The sequence below is a fragment of the Vigna unguiculata genome, chromosome 10 (assembly GCF_037176805.1).
Source record: "Vigna unguiculata cultivar grain cowpea cultivar isolate G323 ecotype 2 chromosome 10, ASM3717680v1, whole genome shotgun sequence".
Classification (NCBI taxonomy): Eukaryota; Viridiplantae; Streptophyta; class Magnoliopsida; order Fabales; family Fabaceae; genus Vigna; species Vigna unguiculata.
The window spans coordinates 12380944-12397014 of NC_140801.1; the positions used below are offsets into that span (position 1 = coordinate 12380944).

General features: G+C 31.4%; 1 long non-coding RNA gene across 6 annotated transcripts; it reads left to right on the forward strand.

Moving 5' to 3' along the window:
* The first annotated feature begins 781 nt into the window (after positions 1-781).
* Positions 782-15369, forward strand: LOC114166821 (uncharacterized). Of its 6 annotated transcripts, none has more exons than XR_003600024.2 (7): positions 782-1448; positions 1921-2336; positions 3155-3471; positions 3991-8401; positions 8655-9467; positions 12334-14171; positions 15260-15369. It is a non-coding gene; the product is annotated as an uncharacterized LOC114166821 (long non-coding RNA). The 6 variants fall into 6 exon arrangements; XR_014985341.1 differs by having other exon boundaries at positions 1987-2336; XR_014985342.1 differs by having other exon boundaries at positions 1987-2336; positions 12334-12401.
* The last annotated feature ends 702 nt before the right edge of the window (positions 15370-16071 follow it).

Consider the following 16071-nt stretch of genomic DNA (forward strand, 5'->3'; position numbering starts at 1 on the left):
TATTAATATTAATATTATTATTTTTAATGGTTAAATAAATATAATAACAATTATATTATTATTTTAAAATTATTTGTATAAAAAAACAAAAAAAAATGTTGGTACACGCATGGGTCATGGATAACTGTACACTGTATTGTGTATTGTGGTATCAATTCTATTTATTATATTCAAAACTTAAATTATTATTGCATTAGTACTTCATTGCTTTAATAACAAAATTTATAACAATATTACCTAATTTTTCTGATATTTCATTACATAATATTTTCACTACTTTATTATTTTAATATACAAATAAAAAAATACAACTCGTGCAAATGCACGACACAGTCTACTAGTTATAATAAGAAAATAACCTCATAAACACAAACAATATTATTCTTTTCCCATTAAACTAGGCATTTGATCACAATTATGAAGAAGAAAAATTGTATCCTCATTTACTTAATGATTGTAGGTAAAGACAACAACCCACTAAAAGAAATTGTGTATTATCTATGCAAAATTATTTACAAATTTTTTTCATAAATGATTTTTTATCTACAAAAGAGTTTCATAAATAGTGTTAATATTCATGGGTAACCCAAAAACTATTGCATTTGAAAATTTCATAGATAATTATAACAGACTTTGAAGAATTTTTTTTATACAAATGATTATCTATAAAAGTAATAATAGAAAATAATTATTATAAAAATTAGTATAAAAATATATTACTACCTAAACAAAATTCATATGCAAAAATTATATAATTGTTTTAATTAAAAGTAATGCTATTTAGGTTTAGGTTTTATTCCTCCTCTTTCGATCTCTCCAAGGCCAAACCCTACAAATCCTCGTTCTCCGCTCGAACGCTCTCACAGTCGAGATCCGTGCCGATTTCTTAAACATCACCTTCCTCTGCAACCTCTACCTACTGAAGAACCAATTTTCCGATGAGTTCCCTCCGAGTCTCACTCTACTCACCCGATTCATTTGCTTGGATCTCTCCTCCAACTTCACCTATCAAATCCCTTTCATCCTGGCTCCGGCTCCGTCTCCCTCCTCCAATTCAACCTCCGTCACGACGCATAAGAAGTCCAAGAAGCTCTTCACGGGCGCCATTGTCGCAATCGTTGTCGGATCAGGTCTCATCGTGGCCTTGCTGCTATGTCGTCAGCAAAACCGCCAAAGCTTGTTGCGGAGGCACGTGCATTGATGGTGGAGGCGGGGACGTCGTCGTCGAAGAAGGACATCACCGGGGTTTCAACGGAGGCGGAAAGAAACAAACTTGTGTTCTTTGAAGGGGGATATAAGTTTCGATTTGGAGGATTGGTTGAGGGCTTCGACCAAGATGTTGGGGGAAGGGACTTTGTACAAGGTGGTGCTGGAGGAAGGGACAATGGTGGTGGTGAAGACTAAGCACGATAGTGTGGTGCCTCACAGCTTGTTTTCTCTCTTTCACGGTACCATATTCTTGTTCTTATCCAACACCTCCCCAATTCCTTTTCTGTTTGTTCATTTGTGTTGGTAGGTAATTATTGAACTCAAATGCAATGCAAATTGATTGTTATAGTTTAGGAATACCATACTTGGTTTGCTCTTGCCTTTCCGACTTTTCCTTGTTCATAGGGGAATTGAATTCTTTTTTTGATAGAATTGACATTGTTTACTTTTTATGAGTATTTAATTTGGCTGAATTCCTAATCTAGTTGTTGTAGTGGTGGAAGTTCATTATTTTATCAGTGAGGTTGTTGTTATTGTTGTGAAGTGTTTGTTGTGTGATTAGCTTATCTGCGAGCAGTGGCAGTGTGGTGCTCTCGCCTGACTTCCCCACTGATATCCAATTTCCAAATACTCCCTTTAGGTCTAATTTTTAATGGAGTGTATGAAGTTTTGTGTTGATTAGAAGAGTCATAGATGTTTTTTTATTAATAGGAGAAAATCAATATAGAAGCCAGTTTTGTGATGAAGCTGCAATATTATCTATTGCCGCACTCACAGGTCGTGGTGCTCTCATTCAAATTGTAGAAGTCATGCTTGATGGGACTGCACAATTTGTTTCAAAATGTTAAGGTTTCAAAGGCAGGGATTTTCCCAGTTGAGAACTCTAGAAAAGAACACGGTCCATGTGGGGACACACACACCCGTCCACTGAGTGGTTCTTTGGGAATTCTTATGCCTCGGTGACTCCTCTTACAGCTACTACTACCAATAGTGGTGGCCTAGGGAATGATAATGCAAGCAATTGGAGTAGCGATGTGAATGCTTGGGCTGATGTGCCGCAGCAATATACTGCTTTGCCCTAGCTGGCAAGATGTGAAAGCACGAGGGAGGATAAAGAGGAGTAAGAGGTAAATCTTTTCTTTAATATTATATGATGTCATAAATAAATCTTTATATTTTTTACTGTAATATTGTTATTATCAGATCATAATGTTATATACTATTCCCATTTACGTTAACGAAACATTTGAATATATATATACGATAATATTAGAAACAAATAGTTAATGTCGTCCAAGGTAATATACTAAATAAAATGGTGAAAAATTATTCTGCTTAGAGTGTCTTAGTGTAGTTAGCTGGTACGAGGGTTTGAAGATTAAATGGTGTATGCTCTTTTCTTTTTATTAAGGGCTGAATGATTACATATATTATATTGAAACCTAGGAGCGTAGCTGTTGTTCATAAATATATATACATGTATAATAATTTGCACAATTCTAATTTTTTTCATATATATACGTCATGGTGGTTTTGGCGTTATTATATATATTATGTATATCAAAGTTAAAATATTGTGGCTTTTGGTTCTGATGGGTTTTCTGTATAGGTTTTGGTTCTGATGGCGTATTATGGCTTTTAAATTATTGTAATATATTTGGTTTTGGGTAATGGTGAAAGTGTGGAGTTGTTGGGTTTGGTAGTGTAGAATTAATTTTAGTAGTTTTTGGTGTTGGCAATGAAAATGCAGCTTCGACGTTATAAGTAAAATTGTGTTGTGATGATTTATATATATTTTACTGGGTGTAAATTATAAGGTATGTAGAAGTTAAATTTATATTTAGTTTGATAATTAGGACTTGTTTTTATATATTTTTGGTTTTTTTAGCAAAAGTGCAGATTTTAGTTTTGTGGTGTTTGATGCTAGGAATTTTGATTTTGTTAGGATTTGGAGAACCCTTTTATTCTCGTCCATGACTAGAAAGATGGCCTTATGATTTCAATTAGTTATCCAAAGATTTGAGAAGATGGCCTTATGATTTCGTTGGATCGAAAGATTTCATTCCACCCAAGGGAAAAGTGTCAGGAAGACTACAAGTCCATTTGGTTCTTGCTGCTTTATTTTCTACTTATAAGTTTTCATTGGAAGTTATAGATTACACATGTATGGTCTTGTGGAGTCACCTTATATGTGATGTTAGTTGAGGTTTATTCTTTTGAAGATCCTCCTGCAGACCCAAAAACTTCAAAAAAGCCATTGGTGTGAGTGATAATTGATAGCTGCAAATTCATTCAATCCTTAAACAATTTTAGTCAAAATTTAAGATTAAGTTTTTGGTTTCACTTTCTCATGATATGGTGTTTCAATTGGACTTATGTGGCTTATACAGAAGATACTTAGTGTCCAGTTCTCAATCCCATATTATGTACGAGTGTACTCATTCAATAGCAATAATGTGGTATTGGATACATCTCTGATTCTCTGATTCGGTCTTTAAATCATAGGTCCATGTTAGGAAGTTTCTCTTCTATGGACTCGCTCTTGGTCTCTAACCATGTTTTGGTCGTAAAATAGTTACAACCATTCTTACTTTAACACATTAAAAGTCCAAATTTTGCAGTTGACTTGGTAATAACTTTATTTTTTTTGTTCAGAGTTCAGACTCATTCTACATTCCTCTCCATCTATAAAAAAATAGATTTTGATTTTTCTGCATCAAGCTTTGGCTTTTTCTCTCTCTTCATACTTCATTGAATATTTTTCCATAAATTATCATCTAGGTTCATTCCTTTTTCACGCTTTGCTCCAATCACTTTTCAAGTTCAAAGGGCTTACACAATCACTAGGAAGCCATTTAAGGATATGTTAAGCAGCATTGCACACATTGGAAAAAATTGGGGAGAGGCCAACTTGGGGTGACTTATCTCTGCACCGAAAATTCAACTGGTTTACAATATGCCTACAAATCCATTTTAAAGAGGAAGCTTGTGAGAAGAGACGATAAGAGGATATGAAGAGGGAGGTTCAAATTATGCAGCATTTAAGTGAATTTAAGTGAACATTATATATATATATATATATATATATATATATATATATATATATATAGTTGTAGAGATTCTAGAATGTTTTATTTTTATTTTATATTTAAGTTACCTATGAAATCTTTCGTAGGTAATTCAAATACTTTTTTCACGAATTGTGTTCATATATATATATATATATATATATATATTTGTAGAGATTCTAGAATGTTTTATTTTTTTATATTTTTTATATTTAATTTACCTATGAAATCCTTCCTAGGTAATTCTTATACTTTTTTCACGAATTGTGTTCATAGATAAATTTCGTAGATAAATTATCTACGAACACATATTTCGTAGATAAATTTACCTATCAGCAGATTACCTATAAAATTATTTTCGTAGGTAATTCGTAGATAACATTAAATTACCTATTACCTACGAATTATATGTGTAGATATAATCCATATTTTTCAAAAATACACTTTGCAGACTACGGAAAAGAATCAATAACAGATACACTAATTTGAAGACAAATTTAGAAAATGCATGTACAACACAAAAATTATTAAAGGAGAAAAGCATGAAAGATGTTGAATTGTCATTTGTATAGATAAACATCCAATCTTTGAAGACAAATTTAGAAAATGCATGTACAACACAAAAATTATTAAAGGAGAAAAGCATGAAAGATGTTGAATTGTCATTTGTATAGATAAACATCCAATCTTTTCCAAATAGTCAAGAGAAACAATCATCTTAATAAGAAACAAAATACACAATTACCTCGTAAACACGAGTAGTACTCATAAACACAATTTTGAGGGGTAGAAGTTTGATCCTTATTAGCTTGAATGGTTGTTGGTAAAGACAACAACTCCACACAAATGCACCTCGCAAACTGCAAAAAAAATCAATAACTGATACACTAATTTGAAGATAAATTCAGAAAAAAAAAAAGAACAACACAATAATTATTAAAGGAGGAATAGACATAAAAGATGTTGGATTGTCATCCCTATAAATAAACATTCTGTCTTTTGCAGAGAGTAAAAAAGAATCAGTCATTATAATAACAAAAAATCCACAAGTACCTCATAAACACTAGTAGTACTATTCTTTTCCACCAAACTATGTCTTTGGTCCCAATTCTAAAAGATAGAAGTGTGATCTTATTTAACTTGAACGATTTTGGTAAAGACAACAAGTGCCAAGAATTGCACTTACTAGATTGCAAAAAGGAATTAATAAGATATACTAATTTGAAGACAAATTTAGAAAAAGAAAAAATAACACAAAAACAAAAATTATTAAAGGAGAAAGAGGCATGAAAGATGTTGTTTTGTCATGCTTATAAATAAACATCTAGTTTTTTTCCAAAGAGGGAAAATGAATCAGTCATTATAATAAGAAATTATAATAAAAAAAACACACACTTACCTTAAAAAAACGAGCACTACTATTATTTTCCATAAAATTAGGTCTTTGATCACAATTCTGAGGTATAAAAGTTTGATCCTCATTAGCATAAACAATTTTTGGTAAAAACAATAACTATCATAAATTGCATTTACCAGATTGCAAAAAAGAATCCATAACTTATATACTACATTGAAGACAAAGTCAGAAAAAAGAATAAAGAATGAGAAACACAAATTATTAAAGGAGAAAGATGCATGAAAGATGTTGGATTGTCATTCGTATAAATAAACATTTAGTGTTTTCCAAAGAATCAAAAGGAATCAGTTATCATAATAAGAAAAAAAAAACACAAATACCTCAAACATGAGTAATACTATTCTTTTCCATCAAACTAGGCCTTTGGTCACAATTCTGAAAAACAGAAGTTTGATTCTAATTAGCTTAAATGATTATTGGTAAAGATAGCAACTCCACGGAAATGCACTTCAAAAAATAATCAATAACTTATACACTAATTTGAACACAAATACAGAAAAAGAATGAACAACACAAATTATTAAAATAGTAAGAGACACGAAAGATGTTGAATTGTTATCGCTATAAATAAACATCTAGTTTTTTTCAGAGAGTCAAAAGGAATCGATCATCATAGTAAGAAAAAAAAAATACAATTACCTCAAAGACGAGTAATACTATTTGTTTTCATCGAACTAGACCTTTAGTTACAATTTTGATGGATAAAATTTAGCTAGTTGTCAATTTTATCTCTCATAATTGTGACCAAATGCCTAGTTTGATAGTAAAGAATAATACTACTGGTGTTGATGAGGTAATTGTGTATTTTTTTCTTATTATGATGACTGATTTCTTTTGTCTCTTTGCAAAAGATTAGATGTTTATTTATATGGATGACAATCCAACATCTTTCATTTCTCCTTTGCAAAAGAATAATATTGTGTTGTTCATTCTTTTTTTGAATTTGTCTTCAGATTAGTGTTTCAATTGATTATTTTTTGTAGTCCGCGAATTGCATTTCCGTGGAGTTGTTATCTTTACCAATAACCATTCAAGCTAATGAGGATCAAACTTCTGTTTTTCAGAATTGTGACCAAAGGCCTAGTTTGATGGAAAAGAATAGTACTAATGTTTGAGGTATTTGTGTTTTTTTTCTTATTATAATGACGGATTCCTTTTGATTCTTTGGAAAACACTGAATGTTTATTTATACGGATGACAATCCAACATCTTTCATGCATCTTTTTCCTTTAATAATTTTGTGTTTTTCATTCTTTTTCTGAATTTGTCTTCAATTTAGTGTATAAGTTATTGATTCTTTTGTACAATTTGGTAAATGTAATTCTGGAGAGTTATTGTCTTTACCAAAAACTGTTTAAGCTAATGAGGATCAAACTTTTATCCCTCAAAATTGTGATCAAAGATCTAGTTTGATGAAAAAGAATAGTAGTGCTCGTTTCTTTTATTATGATGACGGATTCATTTTGACTCGTTAGAAAAGACTCGATGTTTATTTATAGGGATAACAATTCAACATCTTTCATGTCTCTTTCTCCTCTAATAATTTTTGTGTTATTCACTTTTTGTCTGAATTTGTTCAAATTATTTTATTAATCTTTTATTCTTTTTAGCAACGTGGTAAATGCATTTATGGGCAGTTGTTCATTCAAACTAATGAGGATCAAACTTCTATCTCTCAGAATTGTAAGCAAATGCCTAGTTTTATGGAAAAAAATAGTATTGCTCGTGTTTATAAGGTAATTGTGTGTTTTTTGCTTATTATAATTTCTTATTATGATGACTCTTTGGATGTTTATTTATAGTGATGACAATTCAACATCTTTCATGCCTTTTTTTCCTTTAATTGTTTTTTCTTTTGTTCATTTTTGTTTCCCCCACCTAGGAGGGGAATGTTCTAGGTGCGTCAACATTCCATTTTTCATTATTTTTCCTTTCTAAAACTTTCTTTTTAGTTTAAATAAATATTAGTTTGTCTTTAGTTAACTAGTTTTTGTTAATTTCTTATGAAAATTTAGTTTTCAATAAATTATGGTAAAAAGGTTTCTTTTAATTAATAGCCTTTTGTTGCAAATTAAGTCTTCTCTTTTAATAAAGAAGCTTTGCCAAGAAATCCTATAATTGTCCTGAATTGGATTTAACCCCTTGATCTAAATTCTCTTTTATCGCAAAGTTGCCCCTGGTCAACTTGATTGTTGGTGGTCAAAACACATGGTTTCACTTATGTGTTACGGGCCCAATTGGAAACATAGCTCATTGTGACATAGCTAACCTTTCTTGAATGGAATTACAGAGTTGTTGAACATGCTTCGAGAAGAGGAAAAGTTGGTGTGTGACGAAGGCCACACAATGGTTTGCAAGAAGAGGGCAAGCTACGTGTGATGGAGGCACGAGGTTGCGAGACCATAAAGAGGAGAGTGAAGATTGACTTGATGGTGCACATGCAGGAAGGATCCAGCCTAGGTCAAAGCAGTGTTATTAAATTTCGGCCATGGCGACACCATGGCGAAAATCGGTATCGGTTTCCCAGCCTACCGCCATAACAAGGCGGCGACGAATCAGGTTTTCCATGGCAGCCGCTTTTGGCATAACGGATGACGGTGGCATAGCGGTTGTGACGAAAAAATCAAATGGAAAAACAAAAATCAAGATCTTGAACAGAAGAGAAGAGAAGAAATGTGCAAAATGATAGTGGTCTGCAACGGCGACGGTGAGAGAGATGACTTGAAACCCTAATTTAATCTCTGTAGTATTTTAGTCTTTAGCAAATTGGGCTTGGCCCACTAAATTTTTTATTTAAACGAACCTACGGACCTCTCTCATTCTTCTACTCAGTCTTCTTCTTTTACTTAATTTACTTAAGTTATTTAAGTTACTGCAGCCATAGCAGTAAAGCTTTTTTTACCCCATAAAGTTTTCTTTCCTTTTCTTTAAAAATAAAAGAGCAATCCTTTCTTCATCAGGGTATTACTACTACTCTCTACTGCCGTCAGCTACTGTCGCTGCCAGTCCTCACCGCTGGTTGCCACCTCCGGCCTTCACCGCCGCCGTCAGCCACCATTTGCCGTCGCCAAGTCTTTTTTTTATTATCTTTTTTTCTATTTCTCTACTTTGACTATAATTATTTTGAAGAAAATATACCTATTTTCAACAATAATAATAGCCAATGATCATGATACTTCCAGAATATCTCATAGAAGTGATCAGTGTTGGAAACATTGTCATCCAATTTGACAAATCTATCAGTGATATATCTAGATTCCAGTTTTGCTATGAAATTACAAGTGACCAATGCCATTCAAAAGATTTTAGGATCAACTAAAGATTCTAAAAATTGAAAAGAGACATCATATCATTACTTTTCATTAAAATTATATGTGGTGGTATTACATTTTGTGTACCGCAATATTTCTGTCATAACCTGTTATGGTTTTTTTATAACTTTATAAAGGTTTTTGGAGGCCACCGCTATTTTCCGTTCTCTGATATTAATAACACTGGGTCAAAGGCGCGTTGTGTGGCCTTCGGGTTCGATTTGTTTGTGAGGAAAAAGGAGAGAGTTGGGTCAGGTTTTGCTTTGGGGATTTTTCTTTGGTATAAAATGGAAAGAACGAGGGTTTTGTACGAGGATTCACAATGTTTTTGAGAGAACTAGGTTTTGCATTTTCTGGTGCGCGAGAGAGTCACTGTATAGGAGGTTTCTCATATACAGGAGGTTTCTCATATTCTGACAGCACAAAGTGGCCAGCGGGAGTAGGTCTCCTCCAATGTGCAAGGTATAGCTCTACTTGGATCAACCACGAGCACAAAGTGGTCGGGGTTGTTCTGAGTGAGATTCTTTAGACCAATCTAATTCTTAGAACTCTCGATTGTTTGTCTTTCAAGTCTTTAATGAAATGCACTTTGCAGTCTAGCTTTGAGTTTAATCTTTAGTTTCTGAGTTGTGCTTGTTTAAGCTTAATTTCATTTTATGCTTTTCAGCCTTGAAGTTTTGATTCATTTAAAGTTTCATTACTGCTTTTAGGGTTTTTATTCAGTCATGGTTATGTGTTATTGTTTTTAATTTATGTTTCAGTGTTTTGGTCTTGAATCAGCGCTTGATCATGAATTATAAATCTGCCCAACTCATTGTTTCATCTGGGAAACCATGTGACCCCAAAATGGGCACAAATTATCGAGAGATCTTCTCGAGTGTAGATGAATTTATGTTCGGTCACTGCAACTGTTCCAAGTTTAGCCAGTTTGTATTTGTGATTTCTTCTTATGACCCAAATTTGTTTCCAATTTTGCAGTGACTGTTTATCATTCTGGTCTGAATTTTCTGTTTTAAGAATAATTATTTTCATGCACTTTATATATTTCAGTCACATTTTGTTTTTTTTCTTGCATTTTGTCAATTCAGTTTTTTTCTACCTTGCATAACTCATGGGTGCTACAGAGTAGAGTATCATCATTTCACGCATGCTTTCATGTTCATAGTTTTGAATTGCATCTGTTTCATTCTAGTCCACAACAGGTTTAGGATCATACTTTCACATATGACTCCTTCATATGCATAACTAGTCAATCTAAGTTAGCACTTCATTTGCACCCATATTCTTCTACTATAATTTGTGATTCCATTCAATCTGATGGGAATTGGACCAATAATTGTTGTTGTTGTCATAAATTGCTCTAATGCTATTAAATGTTGTTATGCCACTGTCCTGCACTGATTTTGCTGTCATAGACTAGAGTTTAGCTTCAATGCACGTAATTGGTTGTAAGCACTGCACTGAATCAAGTTGGCTGAATAACCAATAGTGCTGCAGGCTGAACCATGTTGAACTGCATTCTGCATATGCATATAGGCCTTGATCATGCTGTTAGAGGCATGCTTACGTGTTTAGAATGCATTGCTCATTCTCACATAGCATCCTAGACAAGTTAGAATTGCACATGTCCCTTTGATTGTAGTACAAAAAATCTGATTTACATAATTAGCATCAGGCTTTTAGGCATTGTCTTTTCTCTGCTGCCAGTTTTAAATGCAAAACTGTGGAAATGAGCTTACTGGATTCCATATCATGCATTGAATAAAATCTGTACTAATTCATTTAACTCTGCATTCTCATAACTTTTAGTCTTATGTATCTCATCCCCACATCAATAGGTTCATTATTTTGTTCATGCATATAAACCATTCAGTTATGCATTTCCTCATTCTATTTTAGATTAAACTCATTCCCATTAGATTCCATATCATATTCTGCACTTAGTATTGCATTCGTGGCATAGTTGCATTTAAGTTAGTTTCAATTGAATAAACTCTACATTTTTCTTACTTTATTTTAGTTTTATTTCTCTCTTTGTTTTCTTTTATTATAATTTTAACAATTTGTTTTCTTTTATTATAATTTTAACAAGAATTAAATTATGCAAACTAGACTTTTAAGATGCAAGTAAGAAAAACACTATGGTCCAATTCACAAGGAAACCCTCAAGAATATCTTACACAGCAACCTATAGGCTTTTCCCTCACCGCCGTCTCTACCCTTAATTCAACTCCTCCTTAGACAAGCAGCTTTCCAAAACATGCACTCTCATCGTCAAACATATACTTTCTCCTAATAATATACACACTACAAATTTATAATATATTCCTCATGCTATAATTAACACATAACAATTCTAATCAATAAATTAATTTTTCCATCTACCATAATTAAATTAAATAATTAAAATAAATTAAAAATTACTTAAATTATTAAAATAATTATCTTATATTTCATAATTCATTAAAACAAATAAATTAAATAAGTTAACAATCTTAAGTTATTAATTTTTTTCATAAATTTTTTGTATTTTAATTATTTTTTCTGGATCTGTACATAATTGAAAATAAATGAAATAAAAATAATTAAGAGTTGCACATAACTATAAATAAAATAAAATAAATAAATAAAAACGATACAAGATTAATTAAAAGAAATAATTTAAACAAATATATTTATTGATTCTCATTCTGTCTGGATATTGAGAAGTGAATGTTTTACACATTAAACTAGGATACTTTATCATATCTTATTTACATTGCAATGCTTACATAATTATTTGAACTTTAGATGATTAATAATATTTCACATTTTGTGTCACAATAATGTTCTTAAAAGTGCTTCAAAACTCACTTCTTTTACTAATTACTTCATTGATATATTCATTCAAATTTTTAAAACTTTAAGATAATTTTATTGAACTTTTATGTTTCTATGTTTCACTGTATTGTTTTTTCATGATCTCATTACAGTTTTTTTTTCAACTTTTTTATATTTTAAATCTCGTACTTTACTACAATCGAGTTGATTTATTTTACCCTAAAATATTATAAAACTTTTAAAGACAAATATTTCATAATTATCTTATGAGTTTATTAAATTTTTAAATTGAAAAATTAGTAATTGTAAAGACCTTGAAAATGATATTTTAGAATTGATAGTCTTTAAAATAGTGAATCTGGGTTATTTTAGTATTAAAACACTTAAGTATAATAGAAAGTTTTATAAATGAGTTTCATTACCTTAAAACACACAATCTAGAAATCATTTTTCTAGATTTTTATGTCTTCTCTTTATACTTTCTCACCCCATGTTCATTTGTTTGAAGATTCAAGACGATATGAGTGATTCACTCGGCTAGATCTTTCCAACCAACTGATTTGTTCTTCCGTTTGAGTACGTAGTTTTTCTACTCTTTTATTGGTCCCATATGTTTTTTCATTCGTTTGTGGGTCTTCTCTTCCTACATGTGTCATTAGAATCATCTATATGAGTCTCTACTGATAAGTGATCATAATGATGTGGTTTGATCATCCTTATCATGTTTGTATGTGTAGATAGAGTATCTTGTGGACTATAGTGTTTTAGTGTAGTAGGTGTAGTTAAAATTTTTTAAGTTGTCAAACAAGGTGAGAGAAACTAATTTTAGCTTTTATATATTGCTTTTTTGTTCTAATTGGTGGTTGTAAATTTTGATGTAGTAAACCTTGAGTTGAAGTATTGTTTGCTTTGATATGTACAATTGTTGAATTTGTTAAGTGTTAATGAGTTATGCAATTGAGTTATGAGAAGCATGAAATGTGTGATCTAGTTATGGTTAGGAATGCCTCTATGAGATTATTTAATTTAGTAATATGGTTCCAGTTGAGTTAAAGATTCAAAATTTCTAAGTAGTACGATGTTTACTAAGTGAAGATTAATTCAAGAGGTGCCAAATTAATCAATCAAAGCTCAAAGAGCAAATTTAGAGTTCTGATACACTGTCAGGGACAACTAATATTGTTAGGTGTCACATAAGGAATGTGTTCTTTGGTTTGGTTATCGTTGGACAAGCATTCTCCTTGCTAGGTTATCAGAGAGTTCACTAACTCAGTGTTGTCGGCTTCCACCTAGGATCGATGGGTGCCAGTGGTGTTCTCGTTAGATGCACACTAGGATCGCTTTGTGTAACACCCTCTATTTTATATTAATTATATTTAATTTTCTTGTTTAAATATATAGTATGAAGTAATTTTATGATTTCATAAGTAAATTGACAAAGGGCTTTATACAATGTAAAAGATGTTATCTTTTGGGTGCTAACTACTTCTTATTTTGAGTTGTGTAAGTAAAATATTGATTAAGACTTCATTAACCATTGGATTAGGTTGACATTTTTATAGAGCATTCTTAAAATATAGTTCTTCAATATGAATGGTGAGATTTTAAATTGGAGGTGTATGCAAGGAGCAGTTACTTCCGCACTTTAGTGTAAACGTAAGGTCTCCAGCTGCTGTCTAGTTCTGAGTTACCTTGGTAAATATTTTATTCCCGCTTCGTTAGCCGTTGGATCAAGATGAAATTTTTATACAGAGTTATTAAGACATAGAACTAAAGTTTGACCGTTTGGATTTGTATTTAGATCTCTGTGGTGAGAAAGATAAGTTTTACAGTTTGGACTAGTGTCAGTTACGTCCTGTTTTGGGTTATTTTAGTAAAAATTTGATTCCAGTTTTATCAACCGTTGGATTGAGCTCCAATTTGTTCGACCGGTTCTAGAGACATAGGTATTTAGTTTCACCGTTGGGATTTACAAATAGAGTTGTGTCTTAAGAGATATGAATTTTACACTTTGGAGTGAAAACAAGTCTTCTAGAAAGTCAACAAGTCTTCTTGCAACTACCATGAAGTCTCCTACAATGGGAATTTCGACCAAGCTTCTCTCTATGGTCAAAATAAATTTATCCTCACTAAGGAATCTCATAAATTTACCATCAATACATCCTTATCCCTTTGTCCAAGATTTTTCCTATAAATAGGACTTCACTTTACACATCTTCTTCACAACATCCAAAACAATAGAGAAGGAAAGGTATAAACTCTTGTGAAAAAAATTGAAGTTGGAGAGGGAAATCCAGAATCTTGAGGTCTTCATTTTCATCTTAGAGTATATTTAGCATCTTCAAGGTATGGGGGGTCTATCTCAAATCTCTGAGTCTTTATCTTAGCAAGTTTTCTTTAAGTATACAATCTATCCTCTTGATTCTGAAATTTTTATACATTATCTTGAAATTTTGAGTTGAAAAATGGATTCCTTGAGTATGAAAACTTAGGGTTAGGTTCAAGAATCATCTTATTTGGAGTTTTACACAAAAAGTTATAAATAAAACAAGTTTGCTATTTTACTTATAAAATTTTATACGAAAGTTATGTTTTAATTATGATTACTGTTTTGATTAATTTTCTGTAAAGTTATTGTGAAAGAATGATTTATGCTTGGTTGTTAATTTTAAATTCTTTTTAACTTGGTTGTTTTTACTATTTTGAAAATTGTGACAAATTAAAAACGCAGTTGTTATGCTACCAAAATTTTGTGAAAGTCTCAACAATTATAAAGATAATGCGAAAGGATGATTATAAATTAAAGTAAGAAATAAAGAATAAAAAGGACTGTATGGATAGTACAGAGATACACTGGGTATAGAGTCCAGAGAAAGGTCTGATAGAATCGAGGGTGGTGATATAGATACCCTGGATTGACGTATACAATTAGCCGGGTATTCGAAAATTCACAGGCCTCACACTCTATTCTTGACCGTCTTCTTGACTATACTTTAAGACCAGGAAGGTGGAATAACGTACACGTTGTATCCGTGAGAACGTTTAGCCTGCTGGCACTATCCATATTGGCGTAAGACCATTATGATTCGGAAAAAAAATCTAATGGCAGTGTTTGGGACCCAAAGTATATAAAGAAAGAATATGAGATGAATATACTGATGAGTTGAAACTCGGAATTATACAAATATGATTATTAAAAGATTGATAATGAGGATTTTGATATCCTAAATTTAAAACATACGGAAATGATTATTTTATTGATTAATTTGATTTTGATATTTTTGGCATGGTTAGTTATGACATTATGGAGATTTAAACTTTTGTGAAAATGTTTCATTCAATTGAAAGTTTATTCAAATGACCATACTTTGAAATGTTATGATGAAGTTTTGGAGTTAAGGGAAAGACTCACCCTTACTTTCTTTATTTTTCAGAGGAAGAAATTGGAGACCTAACATGTAACAATGAGATTGTTTAGCCTAACTTTTCTTGTAACCTTGGATTATGTTAAAGCTACAACTGATATGGTGTAACTTGTTTGTGATGTATTTCAAACTAAAAGTACCTTTAGTTGGTTGTAAAAATATAAACAAACATCTGTTACAAACACTTATATGTATGTTAACATTTTATTCGCATAAATATCATGTATGTCTAACAGATGATACATTCGAGTGATGTATTATTATTATTTTTTTGTTTGGTATTTATTAATTGAATACAAATAAATTTTTCCTTAAGTAAATGATACATTAGACAAGTAAAGAACATCTAGTAGCACCGAATTCTAGTTGGGGTGTCACACTATGCGTCGAAGCTGGCACTGGATGCCGTTTGGCTAGCTTTAGGCGAATTCTTCCAGGGGTTTCTTTGTTAGAATTTCGTTGGGCGGGGATTTCTGGCCCTGGTACCATACAACTTTAAATTGCTTACTTTGAAATCTTATGAGATGTTATTTGATATGTTTATGTATGCATGATAAACACATATATTTCTCATGCTATAATTAATTAAATAAATAAAACAACAACTCTAATCAATAAATTAATTTTTCCATGTGTCATAATTAAATTCAATAATTAAAATAAATCAAACAATTACTTAAATAACCAAAATAATTGTCTCATATTTCATAATTCATTAAATTAAATAATTTAAATAAATCAACAATCCTAAGCCATTAATTTTTTTCATGAATTTTTTTGTATTCTAATTATTTTTCCTAGATTTTACACAATGCGTAATT